Source organism: Mus musculus, chromosome 14, assembly GCF_000001635.26.
Source record: "Mus musculus strain C57BL/6J chromosome 14, GRCm38.p6 C57BL/6J".
In the NCBI taxonomy this organism is placed as follows: Eukaryota; Metazoa; Chordata; class Mammalia; order Rodentia; family Muridae; genus Mus; species Mus musculus.
In genome coordinates this window covers 22,918,783-22,942,841 of record NC_000080.6, presented here as the reverse complement: position 1 = coordinate 22,942,841, position 24,059 = coordinate 22,918,783, and the positions used below count along the sequence as shown (strand labels likewise).

Below are 24,059 nucleotides of genomic sequence, written 5' to 3'. Positions count from 1 at the left end.
ATGGCAATAAATTGGAGCTAATCTCTTTCTGCCACAGCCTGAAATGATACTTGGGCCAGGCTATCTCCCTATCCTCCCTACTGTAATAAGAGCTTGTCTATCTCTCCCAGATGCCCTAACCTGAGTACTGGTATCTCCCCCAAATGCTTGGACTAGAAATTTCTTAAGCGGATTCCAGGGATCTGAAAGAGAGAGAGAAATAAAAAATAATTCTGTCATGCCATAAGCATCGTAAGTTTAAAGACAAAGCAGAGCCTTGCACTGAGACCTGCAATAAATAAAACAAATAATGGATTCCTTAGGGTCATAAAGTTCAATCAACCATAAAACATACAAAGAATCTTCTATGAGGGACTTCCAAGGCTTCTGGAGCTCCTCTTTGGTGTGATACATATTTGAAAGCCCATAGAATTGCTCTTCCACAGTGAACGTCTAATTCAAGGACTTCTTCCATATACCTGAAGCTCTGGGTGGCTGAATTGATCTTGGGCTGGTCATACTGTCATGTTGTTGGATTTTGACAGTAACTTCTGATAAATATGCGCTTCAGGACAATCCTGAGATTGCCTTAGTAGAAGATCCACCTCTGACTAGCTGGGAGACTCCGGACAAATCCTTTACCCCAAATGTTCTTCAATGTCCTCTTCAAGAATGGCATGGTAAATCCTACTCTGCTGTCCTGCTGTCAAGGTGAGGACCAAATCAAATGAGTAGGTAAAAGCTCCTGAGTGAAGGGCTGGCCCAAAATGCAAATGTCTATTACCATCCCTCCCATGGGTGGCAGAAGTGTGACCCCATCCAGATGTCTTGCCAGTTAGGGTTTAGTTAGAAAGGACTGTGGAAAGGATAGTTTAGTTGGTAAAGTCCTTGAATGCAAGCATGAGGACATGAATTCAGTTCCCAGCACCTACACAGAAACATGGGTGTGGGAACTGCATACTTATAAATCTAGTGCTGGATGAGGAAGAGACAGTAGGATCCCTGGGGCTCCCTCCTTAGCTAGCTTAGCCTGGTTGATAAGTCCCTGGTTCCAATAGGAAATCCTGTCTCAAAAATACAAGGTAGGAGATGAAAAGATGGATAGTTCCATTTGCTCTTGCAAATAGTTCCTATTGCTCTTGCAGAGGGCTGGAGTTTAGATCCTAGCACTCATGATAAGCATCTCACAGCCACCTGTAATGCCTATAATTCCAATGTCCTCTTCCTAGCCTCATAGGCATCTGCACTCATATGCACACATGTAAACACACACACACACACACACACACACACACACACACACACACAAGATGGAGTAAATCCTTTAAAAATACAAGATATTGTCATTGCCAAAGAGCATAAATGGTTGCTTGAATTACATCCAGACCTGTCCTCTGTCCTCCATATATACACACATGTGTACACTTAAACACATATAAACTTGTGAACAAACACACATAAACACACACACACACACACACACACACACACACACACACACACACACACACGGAAAATAACCAGTAAGAGAAACATCCAGAAGTAATTAAGAGGGTTGGCTAATACAACCACTTAGTTCTTCCTAGTGCTTATACTGGAAGATTCCCCTACTTTGTCAGCCACCACATTTTCTGTTCCACTGTACGTCCCTGCATCCTGGGCCTCTTCAGTGGTAGTTTCCTATGTTGCTTCCTGCTTCCTGCTTCCTGCGTACCCACTGCTTTCCTCACTAAACATGCCTGAGTTCCTGGGTCATAACTCAGGCCCCTGGCTACAAAGCACCCTGCCGATACAATGAAAGAAAGAATTTGAAGTATACTAGGACCCTGGCCAGTATTTCCTGGGTGCAGGGGTAGGGAGGTAGGTATCAAAGACCACAAACAAAACTAAAGGGCTGGGAGTGGTTTTCCTCTTATCTTACCTCAGGCAACAACTATCTTTTTAACCTTGGAAAAGTCACTTCACTTCTTTGAACATCAATTTCCTCATCTGTGAAGATAATCTCCAATTTCCTTTGTTGTTCTAAAATTCTATAACTTGAGGAAAAACAGCTGCAAAAGAATTCTTCCTTATCTGGCACGCTGAGCTGTCAGGGCAGAGGAATGATCGTAGCTGAGCCTGGATCAGCCCAGCCTCTGAAACTCAGATTCCTTCTGTTTCTTACAGCTACACTGACTGAGCTGTTTTATTCTTTATGTATGGGTTTAGGCTGCAATTTCATGGTGATGAATCCATTGTCATGACCAAAATACCACTGGGTCCATGGCATCCTCATTCTGCTGGGCAGAAACCAGAAGTTCCACTTACTTACAAGGAGTCTGTTGGGGGAATGTCAAAGTTCTGGTAGATGGAAGGAGAGGGGAAGGGGGAAGGAGCAAGAGGGAGAGGGAGGGGAAGGGAGGGAGGGAGGCCCCACCTGTATTGGCTTCAGGCTCCCCTTAGAAGCCCCATCTATCTGACAAATTGAAGGCTAGACCAGATTTATGGGTTTTCTAAACTCAATCAGAACGGAGCCTGCTCTGACCTACAGAAGGTCACTCAACCGTATTGAATGTTTGTCAGCATCCCATGGCCAAAGATAAAGTGAGTGAGCGTCTAAGAGAGCTTTAAACGTGCCCCTGCTCATCCCTGGACTCTTTGTCTCTCTTGGTACACAGAAAAGAGCAGGGACTGCTCCCTCCCCGAGCACAGATGCTTTCTACACAGAGACCTGGAGGGCTTGCTCGAGACCAGAGGCCCTTATCACTGTCACTGGGCTTCTTCTCAAGAGAAACGCAGTGCCTGTCCTGCTCGTCCTGCTCGTCCTGCTCGTCCTGCTCGTCCTGCTCGCTGCAGGAAGCTGCCGTGGGCAAAGCAGGAGGGGAAGGCAGCCATGCATAGACCGCTCTGCACTGCTCTTCCTGTCCTCTGTCCCATGTCAACTTGACTTGACTTCTAACCTTTCAACCCAACAACCATACAACCCTTCTTGCATTGCGCCTGTTTTTCACTTAAACATTCACTCCATTTCTGTGTATCATCAGTACCATGAGACACTATGGGGACCGGGAAGTAGCCTCAGTTTTGCCAGAGCCAGCACTGCCTTCTGTCCACTGGCTTCAGTATGGGCCCAGCAGGGATTCTGTCTGACAGAATATCAGCATAGAGATGGGCACCTCGCTCTTAGAAGCCTCTGCTGAGTACATAAGGAGTGGCCCACATTCTCTGATTGCTGAGTCGACCCATAGGTTTGAAGTGACAGTTGATAGTTTGTATCCCCACTGATGAAGAATTTTCGTTCCCACTGCCCTGAGTTTTCTGCACATGGAACACCCCCCTTACAGACAGACTTGTCTTATTTTGTATCACCTGCCCCATCTTTACTCTCTTGGCCCACATCAGAAACATGGGGACCTATGAGGGAAGCCTGAATCACTTCTGGATGTGGATTCTCACAAGCAGAAAGGTGCATGACATACAAAATGCAATTGGTGACTGACTTGAGAATTAAACTTTTCATTGTTTTATTTTATTTTATTTTATTTTTTATTAGGTATATCATGAGAAAAGATGAACTACTCTTGAGTCAGACCAAGGGGGACATTTCTTTGCAAACTCTGAAAAGAACTTCACAGTGTCCCCAGTGCACTCTGTTCTCCTCTACTGCCCCAGAGGATTGCATGGTGTTTTCCAGGCCCCATGACAGACTCATCCTGAGGGATTCTAGGGTTCCACAGGGAAGAATGTTCTCAGCGTGACACAGCATTATGTAATTCTATTGCTGCCTTCTGGAAGGGCCTCAAATGCCATGCCATCTTTCTAGAGCCTGGTATTCTCATTGTTTTAAAGATGCTTATTTATTTACTTGTTATCTATCTATCTATCTATCTACCTATCTATCTATCTATCTATATCTATTATTCTTATCTATTATTCTCTCTTTCTCTCTGTGTGTGTATGAGTGTGTATACATGTATGTATGTTTGAGCATATGTATGTAGACAATGTGTATTCAGGTGAGTAGAGAGGCCTGAAGAAGGCACTGGATGGCCTGGATTAGAGCTAAACGCAGTTGTGAACTGCCAGATGTTAGTGATGGAAAGAAAACCCATATCCTTTACAAGAGCAGCAAGTGTTCTTAACCATTGAGCCATCTCTCTAGCCCACATACATGGTTTTTAATTAATCTAAATTGATTACCAGAAATGAGCCCAGTCCATGACATAGAGTGATGAAAGGAGCATAAGTTAGTAGGTATTTCATGTGTAGCCTAATAGCAGGAAAGGTCTGTCTTACCTGTCTCTATAGGGCTAAAAGCAGGCGCAATGCCTGACTATTAGCAATACCAGAGGTGTGATTAACTCCCAAATGAGTGGAGAGATAGAGTTAAATAGGTAGGTAAGTAGGTAGGTAGGTAGGTAGGTAGGGTAGGCAGGCAGGCAGACAGACAGACAGACAGACAGATAGTAAGATAGATGGATAGATGGATAGATAGATATAGATAGATAGATAGATATAGATAGATAGATAGATAGATAGATAGATAGATAGATAGATAGATAGATAGATGTTCATGCACACATACACATAGATATATATGCTGCCATTATCACATATCACTTATAACCTACTTTTGATTGTCCCTTTTAAGATACAGATCTCATGTTATTCATCACTGTATCCTGAGCATCTATCCAGACAAAGGCTAGTGGTTAACGGTTGGTGAAAGGAAGATGTATGGATGGATGAATGGATGGATGGATGGATGGATGGATGGATGGATGGATGGATGGATGGGACAGATGATGGATGGATGGATGGATGGATGGATGGATGGATGGATGGATGGAACAGATGATGGATGGATGGATGGATGGATGGATGGATGGATGGATGGATGGATGGATAGATGGATGGAATAGAATAAGTTTTGGTCTGCAATATGTGAACTATTGTTTGTACCATTGATTCCCATCATTCTTCGATGATAAAGAAGTAACCATGAACCTGATTTTTCAAACTTTGAGAGATACTAAGGAGAAAGTCTAGATAGCAAAGGAGAGAAAAGACAGAGGATGAAGAGCAAGGAGGGGAGTAGAGTAGGAGGGAGAAAGACAGAGGGAGAGGAGAGTAGAAGATGGAGAGTGATTAAAATGGACAAAACGCAAGAAAGGGCAAGCTTATGTCAGCAGGCAGCAGAGTGCCTGTAAATCAAAGAGCTGAAGCTTGAGGAATAAGATATTAAAATTTTAGAAAGTGAATAAAGGACAAGGAGCTGAGGGGTAACAGTCACCAAGAAAGTGAATTATGCAACAAAATTAATTATATTTCTATTCTTCTGTTACTAATCCTTTGGGATTTTAATTTTCATGTTTTTAAAGAGACTCAAAAACTTCTCAGCAGAGGCGATGTTGCGGCAGGACAATAATTAGCTTAAGCCTCGTCTATGTGCTCAGAGGGGTGAGAGGTGAGGGATTGAAGTTTTGCCTTGACATGAAAACATACTCCTATATCCTAAGCTATATCCAAGTCATTGTAGATACATTTGTATCATAGCGCAGGCCACAGAGTTTTGGGCTAACTCATTTAAAGTGGGTGAAACTTTGATTCAGCGACAAATGAGAACAGCTACCCAGAGGTGCAGGTTATGAATAGGCCAGTGAAGTCAAGGGGCAGCCTCTAAAGGAAGACACAGACCAGGAACACGATCCAAGGCTCAGTTCATGCTTAGGAAAGTGGATTTCTGTTTCCCCTGTGCTGTTCCTGAGAGCAGTGTTGATTACCAGATAAGTAGAGCCTTTGGTGTTTCACAGAATCAACAGCTTGGCAGCCACAAGGTGACCAAAGTGGCAGATATCAATACTAATCTCACTGGCCTGTCTGTAACTGGACCCAGAACAGGCTGTTCTACACCTGCCTGTCCCGGAAACCTACTCCAGTGCTCCCCCATGAAACCACTAACCACACTTGTTAGCTGTTACCTTGCCTGCAAAGTGGCCCATGCCCATTTCTGGTTCGCATTATCCTATTCCTTCCAGCCTGTGTCCTGAAAGCTGATACCTTTGTACTTGGGGGTGCTGTGTTTGCCACCTGACAATGATTTGACGTGACAGAGTGACAGAAAACAGACATAGGGGATGGAATAAAAGAACAAGGGACCCCAGCTGCTGCACTGGTGGCTCCAGGCAGGGATGTCCATCAATTCAGGTACCTGTGAACCCGCATTCTGGGCCCTTTGCTACAATGGTACAGTAATTCTTGTCAGCCACAAAGAATGGATGGATAGCACTCCTTTTGCTGGCCATGAACCTCTGCAAAATAACAGTGGACTCTTCGCATGCCCTTCTGAGTTCTGTGTGGCTCAACTTCTGGCCCCCTCAACTCCTACGGTTGTTCTCAGGATTGAGCATTCATGATTTTGATACTTCTTCTTGGGCCTCTGTGGCTACACACAGGCTATTATAGAGGTAGTAGGCATGGGTGCTACCATGATGCTTACATGTTAGTGCTATAATCACTAAGTAGATGATCACAGACATGGGGAGGGTAAAAGAGATCATCAGAGCACTGGTCCAACCCTGTGGAAGCTCCTAGTAGCCATGTAATATAAAGAGTAAGATTCCCAAGAGCAATTCCAAGCCTGTAGTTGGTGTAAAGAGTGGTATTCTTTAGCGATTTTCTTTCAATTGAAATATCCCTTGAGGGAGGATGGAGACCCATTAGATGCTCGAAGGAAAGTTTCAAAATGTAGGACTCTCAGAAAGTTTAGGACTTGCGAGACTTTTTCTAGAGGTTCAACAATCAGGAAACAGTTGCTGAGAGAGACTCTTGAGTGGAACTGTCTGCTGGTCAGCTAGAGAAGGCCGGGGTGTGGTTTTTATGAGGCTTCACCCAGGGTTGGGTGGACTTTGCCTGTGAGTCACCCTTGCTCCTTTAAGTATCAGTGATTACAGTGGTCCATCAAGTTAGCCTTAGGTAGAACTGTGACATCTCTAGGGCTAACAGACTTTTCTTAGCATCTTGAAAAGGACAAGATAAAGATCCTTTCCCAATCTGTTGGTGGTCTTTTTGTCTTACTGACGGTGTCTTTTGCCTTGCAGAAACTTTGGAGTTTCATTAGGTCCCATTTGTCAATTCTCGATCTTACAGTACAAGCCATTGCTGTTCTGTTCAGGAATTTTTCCCCTGTGCCCATATCTTCAAGGCTTTTCCCCACTTTCTCCTCTATAAGTTTCAGTGTCTCTGGTTTTATGTGAAGTCCCTTGATCCACTTAGATTTGACCTTAGTACAAGGAGATAAGTATGGATCGATTCGCATTCTTCTACACGATAACAACCAGTTGTGCCAGCACCAATTGTTGAAAATGCTGTCTTTCTTCCACTGGATGGTTTTAGCTCCCTTGTCGAAGATCAAGTGACCATAGCTGTGTGGGTTCATTTCTGGGTCTTCAATTCTATTCCATTGGTCTACTTGTCTGTCACTATACCAGTACCATGCAGTTTTTATCACAATTGCTCTGTAGTAAAGCTTTAGGTCAGGCATGGTGATTCCACCAGAGGTTCTTTTATCCTTGAGAAGACTTTTTGCTATCCTAGGTTTTTTGTTATTCCAGATGAATTTGCAAATTGCTCCTTCTAATTCGTTGAAGAATTGAGTTGGAATTTTGATGGGGATTGCATTGAATCTGTAGATTGCTTTTGGCAAGATAGCCATTTTTACAATGTTGATCCTGCCAATCCATGAGCATGGGAGATCTTTCCATCTTCTGAGATCTTCTTTAATTTCTTTCTTCAGAGATTTGAAGTTTTTATCATACAGATCTTTCACTTCCTTAGTTAGAGTCACGCCAAGATATTTTATATTATTTGTGACTATTGAGAAGGGTGTTGTTTCCCTAATTTCTTTCTCAGCCTGTTTATTCTTTGTATAGAGAAAGGCCATTGACTTGTTTGAGTTTATTTTATATCCAGCTAATTCACCGAAGCTGTTTAAATCAGATAGGGGACTAATATCCAACATATATAAAGAACACAAGAAGGTGGACTTCAGAAAATCAAATAACCCCATTAAAAAATGGGGCTCAGAACTGAACAAAGAATTCTCACCTGAGGAATACCGAAAGGCAGAGAAGCACCTGAAAAAATGTTCAACATCCTTAATCATCAGGGAAATGCAAATCAAAACAACCCTGAGATTCCACCTCACACCAGTCAGAATGGCTAAGATTAAAAATTCAGGTGACAGCAGATGCTGGCGTGGATGTGGAGAAAGAGGAACACTCCTCCATTGTTGGTGGGATTGCAGGCTTGTACAGCCACTCTGGAAATCAGTCTGGCGGTTCCTCAGAAAATTGGACATAGTACTACCGGAGGATCCAGCAATACCTCTCCTGGGCATATATCCAGAAGATGCCCCAACTGGTAAGAAGGACACATGCTCCACTATGTTCATAGCAGCCTTATTTATAATAGCCAGAAGCTGGAAAGAACCCAGATGCCCCTCAACAGAGGAATGGATACAGAAAATGTGGTACATCTACACAATGGAGTACTACTCAGCTATTAAAAAGAATGAATTTATGAAATTCCTAGCCAAATGGATGGACCTGGAGGGCATTATCCTGAGTGAGGTAACACATTCACAAAGGAACTCACACAATATGTACTCACTGATAAGTGGATATTAGCCCCAAACCTAGGATACCCAAGATATAAGATACAATTTGCTAAACACATGAAACTCAAGAAGAATGAAGACTGAAGTGTGGACACTATGCCCCTCCTTAGAATTGGGAACAAAACACCCATGGAAGGAGTTACAGAGACAAAGTTTGGAGCTGAGATGAAAGGATGGACCATGTAGAGACTGCCATATCCAGGGATCCACCCCATAATCAGCATCCAAACGCTGACACCATTGCATACACTAGCAAGATTTTATTGAAAGGACCCAGATGTAGCTGTCTCTTGTGAGACTATGCTGGGGCCTAGCAAACACAGAAGTGGATGCTCACAGTCAGCTAATGGATGGATCACAGGGCTCCCAATGGAGGAGCTAGAGAAAGTACCCAAGGAGCTAAAGGGATCTGCAACCCTATAGGTGGAACAACATTATGAACTAACCAGTACCCCGGAGCTCTTGACTCTAGCTGCATATGTATCAAAAGATGGCCTAGTCGGCCATCACTGGAAAGAGAGGCCCATTGGACTTGCAAACTTTATATGCCCCAGTACAGGGGAACGCCAGGGCCAAAAAGGGGGAGTGGGTGGGTAGGGGAGTGAGGGTGGGTGGGTATGGGGGACTTTTGTTATAGCATTGGAAATGTAAATGAGCTAAATACCTAATAAAAAATGGAAAAAAAAGAAAAGGACAAGATAAACCAGTTCATTTTCCAACCTTTTGTTATTAAATTCTCACCTTACAATATGACATAGATACAAAAACAAATGCAGAAGCTTAGGACTGGTGGGTCTTGGTAGTTATACTAAAACCTATTGGATCGTCTACATGTTCCTTTCACACCTCCAATATAGATTTCAGTAAGGTATGGGGTACAAGAACATTGTGGGGTAAACAAGGGCTTTGTCCTGACAGGAGGAACAAGATCATGGGAAAGGACACAGGTAAAAGAGAATCCCAGAATTAGTGCTCCAGGCCCATACCCACTAAAGTCAAGAAAGAACAGCTTTTAATTCTGCATACACTGTATCCAAAGTGCAGAAGAAAGGCATTGGATAATGATCAAATGAAGCTCAACTGTGCAAGGCCAAAATAAGGGCTGTGGCTATTGTTCTATGCACTGGAGTCATTACTCCTCTGTAGTGTTATCATAGACATCACCAGACACAAGGCAGGTACCAGTCCTCAAATGGAGATGATAATGACAAGCGGTAACCATTCTTTTAATTCGTGCCAATCTGAGGGTGTTCCATTTATAAGAGCCCTAGAAGATGGTACCATTTTGTTGTTGTTGTTGTTAAGTGAGAAAACTGAGCTACATACAAGATATTGAAGACCTTTCTCAAGTCCCAGGGTTGGTAAGTGTGATAACTCAAATTTGGAACACACAGTCCATGTTTATCATATCACAGCCATCCTGGAAAGAAGACTGTCATGAGAGCTGATCTGTGGTGGGGCTCAAGGACAAGGTAGTCCTTCAGACTGCTTTACAGTGGCATCAGGCCAACATGAGATCAGTATACATTACCTAAACCACTTTGTAACTATGCCCCTTCTGTGCCATTTCCTGCTAATCTGGTACGTTCACGTCCCATAAGCCCCTCCTACCACCATATTTGCTTTCCTCTTAAATATTCAGAAAACATTTCACATAAATAAAAAAAAAAAGGTAACAAGCTAATCTGCTTCCTCCTCCTGTCGAATGTTGCATCTGTTATTCAGAAATCAAAACCTCAAATTAAGGAGGTAACCTTCATTTTATGAAGGTTCAATATCAGTGTGCATGTACAAATTCTGGACTCTTGAAATCATGTCTTTCTGGTGCTCCTCAAATTTATTACACAGTATATTACTTTTTAACTCTTCAGAGAAATTCTCTTTAGACGCTATACAATGGAAGAGCCTTCAGAAAGCATTAGCCTTGTACAGGTAGGAAGGTGAGGGGCTGTGAGAAAATTGGGAGGCTAGCGTCATTCCCTCAGTGACTCCACCTAAGCCACCCTAACACCCTGCAACTCCCTGACTTCATATTTCTTCTGGACCTCCAACCTCCTTCGAGTTAATTATTTATGTTTGTTTGTATTTTGTCTTTTATAGAATAAAGAAGATGGAAGGAAAGTGATGTTCCTGCCCCCTAAAGGCATTTGCCATGGCTGTCTAGGATGATTGGGAAAACTGGGGTCTGTAGAGACACAGCTCTAAGTTCCACACCTTGCTTCTTCCTGCTGCCCTGAACAATCTTTCAGAGCCCATAATGAGAGGATGCTGTGGCTGATTTTTTTTTTTTTTTTTTGCTACACCCACAGTGAGTACTATGACTGTGAAGTGGTATCACCAGTACCTAACTCCAAGGCCGTTAGATCTTAGTCATTTACTTATGAACCAAGATTTAAAGACACCAGAAGCCCCTGTTGCAGACAAAAGATGCTTCTACTTTGTTGTTCTTCTTTCCCCATGGAATGATTCTTCAGCTCCCTGGAAGGGATTCCAGTGTGTCCTCTGCTCTGTAGGAGGTGTGTTTGCAGGGATGGCAATTAACAACATGAGGCTAATGGAGATCTTGCCTCTCCTCTGCCTTCCCAGCATTCTGCCAACACTCATTGGGTAGCCTAATGCAAGAAGAGAAAACACACAGCGATCGCAGAGAAACTATACCTTGCTTCCGACATATTTCTCAAGCTGTTTAAATATGAAACAAAATCCTACCAGGCTACAAGCTTCCAGCTGTTATGATTTCATAAGATAAATTTACAACTAGAGAAACAGCATGTTTGCTTTTATAAAGTATGGAAATATAAATGTTCCAAGTGTTAAAACTGTCCAAACAAATTAATTCAAGGAAAAATAGTTGCCTTGGCTTCAGTTCCCTCACACTGCCTTCTTTTCACAGCGCTCATGAGCACATTGCTCCAAATTCCATGAGTGGGGAGAAGCAGGCTTCCATCTCAGCAGGCAGGATCTCCTGTAAACATGCTAACCCAAGGAGCCTACAGGAGGGGTGGCAGGAAGGTCCCTGGCCATTAGCTCACTGCTGACCCAAGTCATGAAAACCTCAACTCAGCCTCTTCTTTTCTTTCCTCCATTCTTTGTTTTTTCTTTTTCTTTTTATCTTAACAGAAGAAAGGCACCATTTGAGAGAGCTGAGACTGGAAATCTTACCATGTGCTCCCATTTCAGATGTGAGCTAAAATGAAAAAAGAGTTTCTTTCCTCCGTGACTTTGAGAAGAAGAGAGTGGAGAGTGGTGATTAACAGCAATATATTTTTTAATGAAACGTAACCCGTCATCCCTGTCATCTTCTGGCCATCCTCGCTTGTATGCGCCTCCCTGACAAGAGGAATAATAATGGTCATACATCACTGCTCTCCACGTGCAATCATCTAAATCTTCCCTCGCTGCAGCCTCTGAGACTCAATTACTTTATTGACATGCAATCTTCATAAGGGGAGAAATATTGTGCGTGTAAGGTCACTTGGTTATGAAGACATATTATCATATTATCTGCATGAGGGTTGCAGGGCTAAGACCTGACAGAGCTAATTATAATGGTACATGATAGAAAGCTCAGTACACATTATTCGCTTGGCTGCACTAAAGGTGAGGTAAGTCCATGACATCATGTTTTTTTGAGAAAATAATGCAACTTTGGCCTGGTAGCCATAACTTTTTTGATTTTTCTTTTAACTCCCTAACATTTTTACTTTGGTGTTTTTATAGATCATGAAAGGACCAGTTAATATGTCTTCTGGTTCCAAAGAAGAGAGATGGCATGCCACAATGTGTGTGTGTGTATGTGTGTGTGTGTGTGTGTGTGTGTGTGTGTGTGTGTGTGTGTGTGTGTGTGTGTGGTGTGTTGGGGTGTGTATGACCCCAACATAACACCAAGGTTTCAATTCACTTTCCACAGCTGAAATGAGGGACTCCAGTGAGAGCTGTAAAGGGCTACAAACGAGTCAATTTGATCCGAGAGTAAAACGCCCCTTCACCTGCAATCAAACCCTTCTCAGACTTCAACCTTCTTTCTCTTGGTCTCTCAGATAAGCCCTTACCTTGCTGGGTGTGATCTATCAGCTGTGCTTTCTTTATTCAGGTCCACCCAGTTATTTGAGATTTCTACACTCAGGAGATTGGTGGGCTGCTCAAGCACCCACTTATTCTGTCATTCTCTCTCTTTCTCTCTCTCTTTCTCTCTCTCTCTGTTTTTTTTCTGTGTCATCAGTCCATTCACTTTCTTCATTTCCTCAGGTGGCTCTCCCCATCAGAGAGGCTAGAATGAAGTGGTTTCTGAGGGCCATTTGGCAAGGAAGGAGCATCCGAAGCAAAGAGTCTGGATCAAGTTGGTGGGAAAAGGGTTGGATGGATTTCTGATGAGTCACCAGGAAGTCAAAATTAAGTTCACCTCACAGATGGACTTGAGCCAGTACCAACACTTAAGCCCTCAGCATACTTTAGGGGAGTTATGAGCTCTCAGATCTGAGTGAAAGAGCCATTACAAACAGCGGCACAATCTGGGATAGGCTGGCTCCTAGGTTCTCACCACTACTCCTCATCCAGAGAATGAATTTAATAAAGGAGAGAGCTAAGGCCTTCTAAGCTCCAGAAATACCTTCAGTCCATGCATCAGCGGTGCTTTGGCCCACTTACAAGAGGAATAGAGTAAAACAAGAAGTTGAGGTTGTCTAAATTCCTTCCTTCACATACACTTAACTCAAACATCTGAATCTCTTAGACTAAAGGTTCGTTAATAATGGCAATGTGAGTTTAATAAGAAAAGCCAAAGGGGGTAGTAGGGACTTTTTGGTCTGCATTAGAAGTAATATTGTATGTAATACAGTGCTAACATTAACTAAACCTGATACTAATGCAGGATCCTAGTGAGGAGCACACTGCCTTGCACCTCCCACATCTCAGCTGCCTCTTCAAGTGAGGAGGTTAATAGAGAGCCTGTCTCCAAAACCTGAGATGCTGAGATAAAACTGACAGTCACTAGAAAGAGAATGAGGCTGGTACTCAATAAAGTACTGACTCCTAACTTGAACACTCATCATGCTTGCTGTAGCTCCTTAACTATGACATGAGTCTGTGTTGGTGTCAGAGAAAATGCTTGGGAGAGAGAGTAAGGCATGGTAAAGTATTTTGGCATTGCCTACTAAAAAACTAGATTGGAAATCAGACCACATTATTAATTTCTTTCATCGTTTTTAGCAAATTGTGATCATCACTTGCCCTTCTGGTCATGAGTAGACATTGGGTACCTCAAGAGATTAGTAGATTAGGAGAACTGGAAAGGTGCCTAGGAAGATTACTTACTAGGAAAAGTGCTTGCTCAGCACATATGATAACTAGTCTGATGCCAAGACCATGTAAAAAAAAAATACTAGGCCTGTTGGTATGCATTTATAATCCTATTTGGGAATATAAAGATGGTTGGATCCCTAGGGCTTATAAGTCAGCTATCTCCAGGTCTCAGTGTGTAAAACAGAATGAAATCTTGTGTTAAAACAACAACAACAACAAAACCCACAAGGTGTTTAGACACTCTGGATAACGGAGAGTGCAGACATATTGTATGAGCACATATACACACACAGAGAGAGGGAGAGATGAGGAATGAGAAGGAACCTGGTTTTGTGATTGGTGAGAGGCAGTTACTGCCTGTTTGGGACTGATAGACATGTTGATGACATTAGAGAACAGACAGAGAAGGTAAAATCCCACAGCAACGTAAGGCATCATTGATAATCCTGTAGGCCATCAGACCAAGCTAGATAATACAAAGGATGGTTAGCTATTCAAAACCAAATGTCAGTTTTGGTTCTCCACAGCCACTGACAGTGACTCAGAAAACCACAATTAAAACTGTGATCAGATACTTATACCATAGAGGAGAGAGCCATTGGAGCTCAAAAGATAACTACATTAGAAGGTGAGTGGAACTCTGGGTCCCTAACAGTCCCTTCGGCTATAGAGGAATTAGAACATGCTCTATGACATTCTCCTTCTAACCTGGCAGTCAGGACACACCAGATTTAGCAGTCTTGGATACCTGGTAACTCTGACACTGTTTTCCCATAATATTTTCTTAGATCATGTATACTGTTGAAGACAATCAGACAAGAAGCAAGGAGACCTTTCTAGAAATCTAGATTATCTAGACAATCTATAACACATGACTTACCCAGAGTACAACTTACTACCAAACAGCTGTAGTCACTATGTTTCAAAGTATCTTCAGTTTTAGGAAGAACTTCATTTTCGCTTGTTCTTAAGTAATTATTTCATGTCAACCCCCCTGTAGAGCGCCAACATTTGTTCATTAATCAGCAATCGCATGCACTGCTTCACATAAATAACCCAAAAGCCTGATGAAATAGCAGTGGCTGTCACACTCCTGTGAACAAGTCGTGGCTCCTCCCCAAGCCAAGCAGCTTGTAGGTGGCTTGGCTTTGTTTGTGAAATCCCCTGTTTTCATGGGGGGATTTTGTTCTTACTGTTGAAAAGGAAGTTTGCCACTTTGACCTCTTTCCACTGGTAGATAGGCAGTTATTACTTTCTTGAAGGGCTCCAATAAGCCTTACTTGTTGGAAGGACCTGGACCTGGTAAAATTCATTGATTAACAGTAAAGGTTCAGGAAGGCAAGGCCTTTTTCCTATGAGGAGGCAACTCATTACCAATGCATTGTATGCAGCCAAGCTTCAGAATGGAAGGGGACTTTGAAGACCAATGTGTTCTAGGGTGGGGCAGGGTTGATCTCCCTACTGTATTCCTGAAAGCCAAGTCAGCCTCCTACTCCTGTTCTTCCAAAATAGTGATTACTGTCAAAGAGTGTTCGCCTTCAGAATAACTCTATTAGCACAAAGCTTAGCACAAAGCATTTATCCCTTAGAGAAGAGCTTCACTTTAAGAATTAATACATTCTTATCAAGATTTCTTTGACAATTACCCTAGAGCAAGACATGAAATAGGGGCCAGAATTGAAAGAGGCTTAGCTTCCATGTGTTTTATGATAAGACACCCTGAAGGGATACAGGTAGGGTTAAAGCTGAATTTCTCTTTTTGTCATCTTATTTATTTAGCTGGATCATTTGGACTCAAATTCCAGATCTGCAAACCGTGAATGCAATTATTCCATGTCACTGAGAGTAAAGGAGACCAGCTGAATATAGACTGTACACTCTCTGAGATAAATTAGGAACGCTCAGTAGAATATATACAGGAACTGCTATTTGTAGGCCATAGAGATCTAAGGCAGTGAGGGCATGGGACATACTTGAGCCTATCACCCGGGGGCTACTCCACCCATTAAGCAACCTGTACACACTCATGTGTGGTTAGCAAGCCAAGGAGCTGAGTCCAACCTCACATTGTTTTGTAAGTCTTGAAAACAAAATGCAATGAAAGGTTTGTCAAGGAAAAGAGGCTTAGGTAGAGATCCCAGGTTATCATTAGGAAAGTTGAGAATTATATTAAATGGAGAGGCAACTAGGAATAAGTTGTCCTCACAAAGCTTTTAATCCAGTTTCTCAAGGGATCTATACTGATACGTGCTTAAGTGACCTCTCCTAACTTACCTATCTCCTAGAATCAAAATAACTCCTCTCTGGAGGAAAGCAACCCTTATCAGAACCTCAAATTTTCTCTAGAATTTTTATCAATATCGCTTTTAAAATAGCCTGTAGTTAGCAAAAGACAAGACTAAATGCTCCATCCAATCCAATAATCAAGCAAGTAAGCAAGCGATCATACACCTAACCAATCAGCTAAACAAACAAGAGGACAGCCAATTAATCAGAGATCCAGGACAGCAAGGACATCAGATAGTACAGTTATTAGCTATGGGCTATAACATACTAACACATAGATTTTATAGATTCTTTTGAAGACTTAATCTATAAATCAAAATTAAATAAAATTTACAGCTGAAATATATAATAACTCAAACTAAAACTTCAAGAGATATATTTAACACAGTTATTAGACACAGCTAAAGAGAAGATTAGGAAAAGAGAGGGTAAGTCAGGGCGAATTTCCCTTAAATGCTAGTTTAAAAATGTATAACACAAATAAAGAACTCCAAGGAAATTGCAGGAAAATGTCAACATAGATTCTTTGAAACAAATACACCATTTTATATTTATGGAGGTAAGAGATATATGACAACTCTAGGTATTTCCTCTTTAATTTACATATGAACTAAAAATATCATCATCCCCAAATAAAGTCTATTAAAAGAAACAATTTACTACATTAATAAAGGCAAACAGGGACATATTTGCATATATAGATGCACAGACTATTGGCTATTGAAAGCCTGAGCTCTTCTGTAAGTGGAGTATTCTTAATACTCTTAAAATATGAACTAAGGTGGATTTTCCTAACTGAGCCCTGGAAACACTAGACATTTCAAATCAATTTCCTAACTGATCCCTGGAAACATTAGACACTTCACACCAATCATTAAAATTTAATAGCAAGATTAAAAGCTGAGATTAAAAAATGAGGCTAAGGCATCTATAAAGATAATTTTCATTTAGCATTGTACAGGAAGTCCTAGGCAATAATATAAAGCAAAAAAAAGACATAAAATGTGTAAGTGTAGAGATGAGAAAGGAAGAATTATTTATATAAGTGGAGATTTTTGTGTATAGAAAATAAAAGCTAAGAATAAATAACAAGATATGGCAAAGCTTCTGTTTCCAAGATCAGTGATGAAAATTATTTATATCTCTGCACATTAACACCAAAATGAGTAAATTAAATGTCAATAGCATCAAAAAAAAAAAAAAAACACAATTAAGAATCAACTTAGTAAAATGTACGTAAGACTTAACACTTAGGAGAGATAGAAAAATGTATAAAACTTTCAAACAAGCTGACATGAGTAAGTGAATATAATCCCATGATTATAGGTTGTACAGCAATATATTGGAGCATGCCAATTATCTGTAAATTGACTTAAATATTCAAAATAATTCCTATCAAAATTCCATCATTTTCATTGTCATTGTGTTATTGAAACAGATAGATAAAATAATTCCAAAATCCACAGGGCAATACCAAGAGCCAAGGGGGGTCAAGGTAATCTCAGTGCATGAGCAGGTAATAAGTGCTCTAAAGCTGTAGTCATTAAAGGTTGGAGCACTGACCCAGATAGCTGTAAAATGAACTGAATAGATTCCAGAAATAACATATACATACATAGATGACTGACTGATGATGAGGGTGGGAAAAAGTCATTCTTGACCTTTTAATGTATGATAAACATGAAACTAAATGCCACATATAAATATATAGTAGTTATTATGCAAATATAAAATACAGGCCCTCATGACCCTTAAGTAGACAAGGGTTGCTAAAACAAGACTTCATGAGCCATCAAGAACACATTAGATGTCAATAAAAAATGCTGCACCACATTGGGCAAGAGCAACAATAAAATAATGCATCTACATGCTGTCTTTTGTAAAAAGCACAACTTACTCAGAGCATGAAGAGTCTAAATGTTGGCTGCCTTTGAGGAGGAGGCTGAGACAGAACCAAGGATGGGTTGGGACGGGATTTTAGAAGGAATTACTACAAGTATTTGATTTTTATAGCTACATGTTGGCTTCTTATGAAAGTTCATGAAATCAGAAATAGTAGTTTGTGTTTCTTCTGTCTGAGAGTGCCATACTTTACTAAAAAAGTTTATTTTAAAAGAAACAAACAAATATCCACTGAATATAACATATATCCACAGTGTTTAGAATGTATCTACTGTCACTGGAAGGAATAGAAGCTCCTTCAAGATACACCAATGTAAACAGGAGTAAATTCACCACTTTATTCATGCTGGTTGGAAAGAAGGAGCTAGAGGGAAATTCATTAATATATAGAGAGAATAGATATAGATACATAGGGATAGAGATTACACTCAAACATGACACACACACACACAATTTTAAGCAGGTGTGACTCAGTATGCAATTTAAAATAGACAGTTACCAAGTTGTAACCAGGGAGATCAAATTTTTGATGGATTCTCTAATTTTCCAATTAATCCATACAAAAGGGTCAAGCAAATAAAAGACACACAGTGGTGTGATCAGCTCACTGGGAGTGAAACGGGACCCACAGGAAGCCCTGGACTTCCTCCATCACAGATGGCTTTTGTGTACTGTATTGTTATTGCTGAGAGACATACAGGGATGAGCCTCTCTCTATCTCTCATGCACATGCACACGTGCACACACACACACATATGCATGCACACATGTACACATGTACATATACACCCTCCATTTCTTTGATCATTCCTTAACTACAAAGCCAATGTACTTTAGGTCGGAGATAAAAAAAAATTAAGCAAGAGAAATAGATATGTAATCTCATGACAGACTGCTGTAATTATCTGTTTTGTACCTCAAGATCTGTTGACATAAATGGACCTACTAAGTTAACCCCTTGAAGTCACATCAAAATTATTTGTATACATTTGGGGGGTTGTTTTTGTTTCTTTTGAAGAGGGGTCCAACATAATAAATACATAATCCAAGAGGTTCTGTATTCTCCACAGGCCATAAACAGTGCTTAATCATTTACTGCTTACAAATAACTTTTACAAATATAATCTGCCTATCTCCTAAATATCCTATGAAAAGGGCAACAGGTTGGGCAGCAGCATCTTCTCAAGATTAGGACAAAAATGCTTAAAAAGCAGCATGATTGTTCTGCTGGAAGCCACATTTGAAGCAGTAAAGCTGTGGTCTGAATCAAGTGCGTTCCTCTTTTGTAAACCTCTGAGAAATTCATGGCACATATCCATGTGACCCTACCAGGGCCAAAATAGAAAAAGAAGGGGCGGAAGGAGAAGGGGAGGAAGAGGAGAAGGAGGAAGAGGAGGAGGGGGAAGAGGAGGGGAGAAGAGGAGGAGGAGGAGGAGGAGGAGGAGGAGGAGGAGGAGGAGGAGGAGGAGGCGGAGGCAGTTTCCATGAGGTGTGCCATTTCACTCAGGAGCAAGAAGCATGTGACAACCTTCAGCCTTCAGAGAACCACAAACTTTCCCCTTCTGCAGTATGCGTCTGAATTCTGTAATCATAGTTCAATGCTAGGTCTTCAGGTCTTCCCCTCACGATGGCTAAGGTTCCTGAAGCTCACTGTTTATCTGACTTGGTGAGAAAATGTCAGTGTCACCACGTCTGTATCTGATAGGCAAATGTGACCTTGATACCACAGTGTGATAGAGAAGAGAGGCCTCACAGAACCCATCTCACCAAGTATCGAGGAGCTGACTAGACGCTGGATCCTGTCTTCCTCTGCACAAAGCCAGACTGTATAGGATTTGCAACTGGAATGAGTATTCCTCAAGGAGCTGCCACAGGGAACAAGCAACAGAGTCAGCCTTCATGAAGCCTGTGTCAGCGCATCTCCTGCACACTGGGACATGTGGTATGCTGTGCTGTGCTGTGCTGTGCAATAAAGGATAGGCAGGCTGACAAAGTATGGGAACCATATGGCAGGGGTGGGGTCCAAAGCTACGTCAGGAATGCACACACATATGGTAAAAATGATGTGCATGGGATAGTACCCTTAATTTTTCTCAGTAAGGTTTATACATGCATGCATATCCCAACCAAAGATTAGAGGAAGTTAATATGGAAATCACCTAGTCAAATGTCCACTCCCATTTTATGGAAGGAATAGGAGCTTGACAAATATACGGCAAAACATATTCTAGGCATACAAATACAGCAATGAAGTAGAATTCAAGACTTTTTTATTTCTAACCCTTAGTTGTATTTTTCAATATGGCAACACCTGGGTTTAATCCCATCTCTGCAAGTAGATTCAAAGTTTTTCTAGACAGGAGACTCCTATGGCAAGCTGTGAACTACAGGTAAAAAGGTTTCAGACTCTGGGCCGCTTTCATGTCCACTTCAGACCTCAGACTCAAATTGAGACTTGGACAATTCTGCAAAGGGGCAGATATCAGTTACCCTGGGAAAACACAAAGGCCCCAGACCAAGTTCTTGAAAACATCAGCAATTGATCCCTCCAGCAGAGGCCAGGTTACTACAAAGGCCAAGACACATGGAGACATTTGTGCTTTCCTTCTAACAGGCTCCCCAGGAAAGGAATGGATTTGGGCAGAGAGAGCTGGTGGATTGCACATGGCTTGAAGGAATCCTTCAGACACTCTGCCAAAGAAATGAAGACTTACAGAGCCTAGAATCCATGCTTCTCGGCCTGCTGCATGTCTTCATGTGCCTGCCTTGGCCTCATTCTCCCAATGTCTCCAAATGTGAGACTCTGTTCTTGGCCACTTCCCACTCTGCTGATAGTGCTCTTCCCATGCTTCTGACCCAGACATTATTTATTCGCAGCCCTGTCTGGTATTGGAGCAGATGAACCTAGCATGTTCAGGAGCCCAGGTGGCCAGATGAGCTATAGATTGCCTAGTTTTCCTAGAGATTCTCATCTGAGAGAACACCTAAGAATAGACTTGCATTTTCTCCAATCCTTGCTTCCTTCAAGTTCCCTTCTTAGACCTTCTTCCAGCAGGTTTCTACAAGACCTCTGGTTACTATCCTGTTCCCTTGTTTCTATTAGGAACCTTAATTTTTTTTCCACACAAAACACACACACACACACACACACACACACACACACACACACACACACACACACAGATTCCCTCCCCCCTCCCCCATAGGCATCCTTCCTGAAATTCTGAGGTCTTTAGCATACTCCTTGAGGATGTCCTCTGTGAAGTCTCTCTAATCCCATTGCCAGAGAGTTCTGAACTTCAGCAGATACTCATCTGCTCTCCCATAACAGACAGGTTTCTTTTCATCTTTCTTCTGGCCTATGCTGAGCACTTGGCAGAACTGAAGCAACTATTTAATGCTAGAGAGGAGGCAAAGATGCAAGTTTCTTGGAGTGGGACCCAGACCTTCATGAGTTGTGGTTTGCTGCTTTGCACTTTCTATGATTTTGTTTTGCTTTGCTGCTTTGTAATTCCTAACAGACCCTGGAAGTCTTTCTCTGAAGTTCATAAATATTAATGATACCTTAAATAAAGAGAAGCATTGATGCTCAGTCATCCTGTTTGAAAAGTGTGTAGATGCAACAACACCATGGATTGAGAGATGGCACCTTCTTCATGGGGCTCAGACTTGAAAACCATTTCCAAGTTCACATTCCTGGGATATGCCAGAGATGAGTAATGGGCACTTAAATAGAATCAGTGACTGTGTCCCTGGTCTTGGACCATTCTGCCCAGAGTGGACTTGAACCTGCTTGTAGCCATGTATCTGGAGGCTGGGGTATCTCTTTGTCTTTGTTTTTTTGTTTGTTTGTTTGTTTGTTTTGGTTTTGTTTTTTGTTTGTTTGTTTGGGGATTTTTTGTCCTTGTTTGTAAAATTCAGTTACCAATGGGTCAACCCAAGGAGGTCTTATGATTATATAAGGTAATCAATTCATAGTAATTATAATCTTTATTCCTAAGGCAAGTGTTCAAGGAATTCATTTTTTCCAACATATATTTATTGACTGACACTATGTGCCTGGCTTTTGGTTTAGGCACTGTGGACAGATAAGTAACATGGGCATAGACTCTGGACTTTTGGGAATCAAGGAAGGATGCTTGAGAAGTAAAGAGATGAATGTTACAATACTATAATTTTCTCCCAGCTGAGACTAATGTGCCAAAGCAGGTAGAGAGAGAGAGAGAGAGAGAGAGAGAGAGAGAGAGAGAGAGAGATCTATTTGTATGAGATCCCAGGGGAGGGGTATGGGTGGGAGGAAGATAGGCCCAAAGCAAGAATCCTGAAAGGCTACACTTACAGATATGCTATTAGGAATGGGAACAAGCAGGAGAAGCATCAAGGGAACAGAAGATGAGGGGACAGGAGTGCCATATCAAGCTTCAGCTACAGAGTCATGAAGTGATCAATGTATAATTGGGGTGTGTGGCAGGAGACATTTACAAGAGGTGAGGAGTGGGACAGGGAAGGAAGGGATCAACAAGAAAGAGAAGAGACAGGCAAGAAACCTAAAAGGCTCTTTTATGAGAAAAGGAAGGAGGAAAGGAAAGAGGGAGGGAAGGGAGGATGGGAATGGTGAGACTGAAAGGGAAGATGGAGGGAGGGAAGAGAAGATGGGAATGGTGAGACTGAAAGGGAAGATGGAGGGAGGGAAGAGAGTGGCAGAGAGACTGAGATTGAGAATAATTATAGCAGAGGAAAATCTTTCTTGGGTTGAGAAAATTGGGGAGTTTTTGTCACCTGCTGAAGACTGACACAGTTTCACACACCCATTCCTCATTCAGTCTTTCTTTATTCCCTCTCTCAAACAACTACCCTACTGTTTTAAGAGCTGCTATCAACTTCTGGGACACTTTGTCATCTTTATTTATGGCCATAAACCATCTTATCATAGCCAAGAGCAGAGTCCTCCCAGAAAGAAACATGAATTCCCTTGATTTTTTCATGTTTGCTAAACACGACAAAGTTCTGAGTGTAGATATTGTGCTATAATCTAATTATCTATGTTCCCAAAATCCAAGGCATACAGCTTGACTGGGTACCTGTAACAGCCATGAAACAAAACCACCCACGAGCTGCTGAGGCTTTCTTCCTGGATTCTATCAAAGGAGCTCACCATCTTTCTGGAATACATTGAGGACAAAGAATCCTCTTTCCCCAAAGTGAAGCAAAAGAAAAGACAAAAATGACAACTAGGGATTCCTCTTGGTCCAAACAGAGACAATCTGTGAAATAAGTAAGAACCGAGGTTCTTTGAAAAAGAAATAAATAAAGCAAGAGGATCTCTGCCCTTAAATGTTCTCCTGATGGATTTTTAAATTCCCAAATCCAGTTAGTAAGTGAAACAAAATTTGGAAAATGTTTAAAATTTCAAGTGAATTCAAACACTAATTTCTGTCTCATCAAAACCAAACATAGCCTTTGGCAAACAGAGACCAGGGGTATGTAAACACACCAGGAGGTGTCCCACTAAGTAGTGGCTCCATCTGCTTTCTGTCATCATCCCAGCTGTGGCTCTTGGGTGGGGCTCTACTCCTAATACTTCTGTTGTGCCTCCAAAGTGGCCTGGGATACTCAGGCAAAGACGTGAAGCCTGGGATTGAGTTCCAGGGACTGTGAACCCTGTCAGGGGCATCTCCAGCCCCTGCTTCCAACACCTTTACAGTGTTCTCTTTATGTACTCTACTTTCTCTTCTTGGATAACAGCGTCAGCAACACAATAATGAATGTGATTTGAGAGCCCATGATGAGGATGCATAATGCCATCAATAGAGCTTTGGCCAGGAGAATGGAACCTGTTAACCTGAAACATCTAAAAAGCAAAACAGCACAGGATTAATCCAAGGTCAAACGAAAACATCTACTCAAGGACTCAAAGAAACATAGATGTGTATGT

General features: G+C 41.7%; 1 protein-coding gene and 1 long non-coding RNA gene across 5 annotated transcripts in view; one reads left to right on the top strand and one right to left on the bottom strand.

Annotated features, from left to right (window-relative positions):
• Lrmda (leucine rich melanocyte differentiation associated) overlaps positions 1-24,059 on the bottom strand; it is a 1,036,590-nt gene that overhangs the window by 113,252 nt on the left and 899,279 nt on the right. The gene's annotated exons all lie outside the window — the stretch shown is intronic.
• On the top strand, positions 10,486-21,720 carry Gm30783. 3 transcript variants are annotated; one of them, XR_001781183.1, is made up of 3 exons: positions 10,486-10,943; positions 11,756-12,240; positions 19,854-21,720. It is a non-coding gene; the product is annotated as a predicted gene, 30783 (long non-coding RNA). The 3 variants fall into 3 exon arrangements; XR_001781184.1 differs by having other exon boundaries at positions 10,486-12,235; XR_001781182.1 differs by having other exon boundaries at positions 10,486-12,240.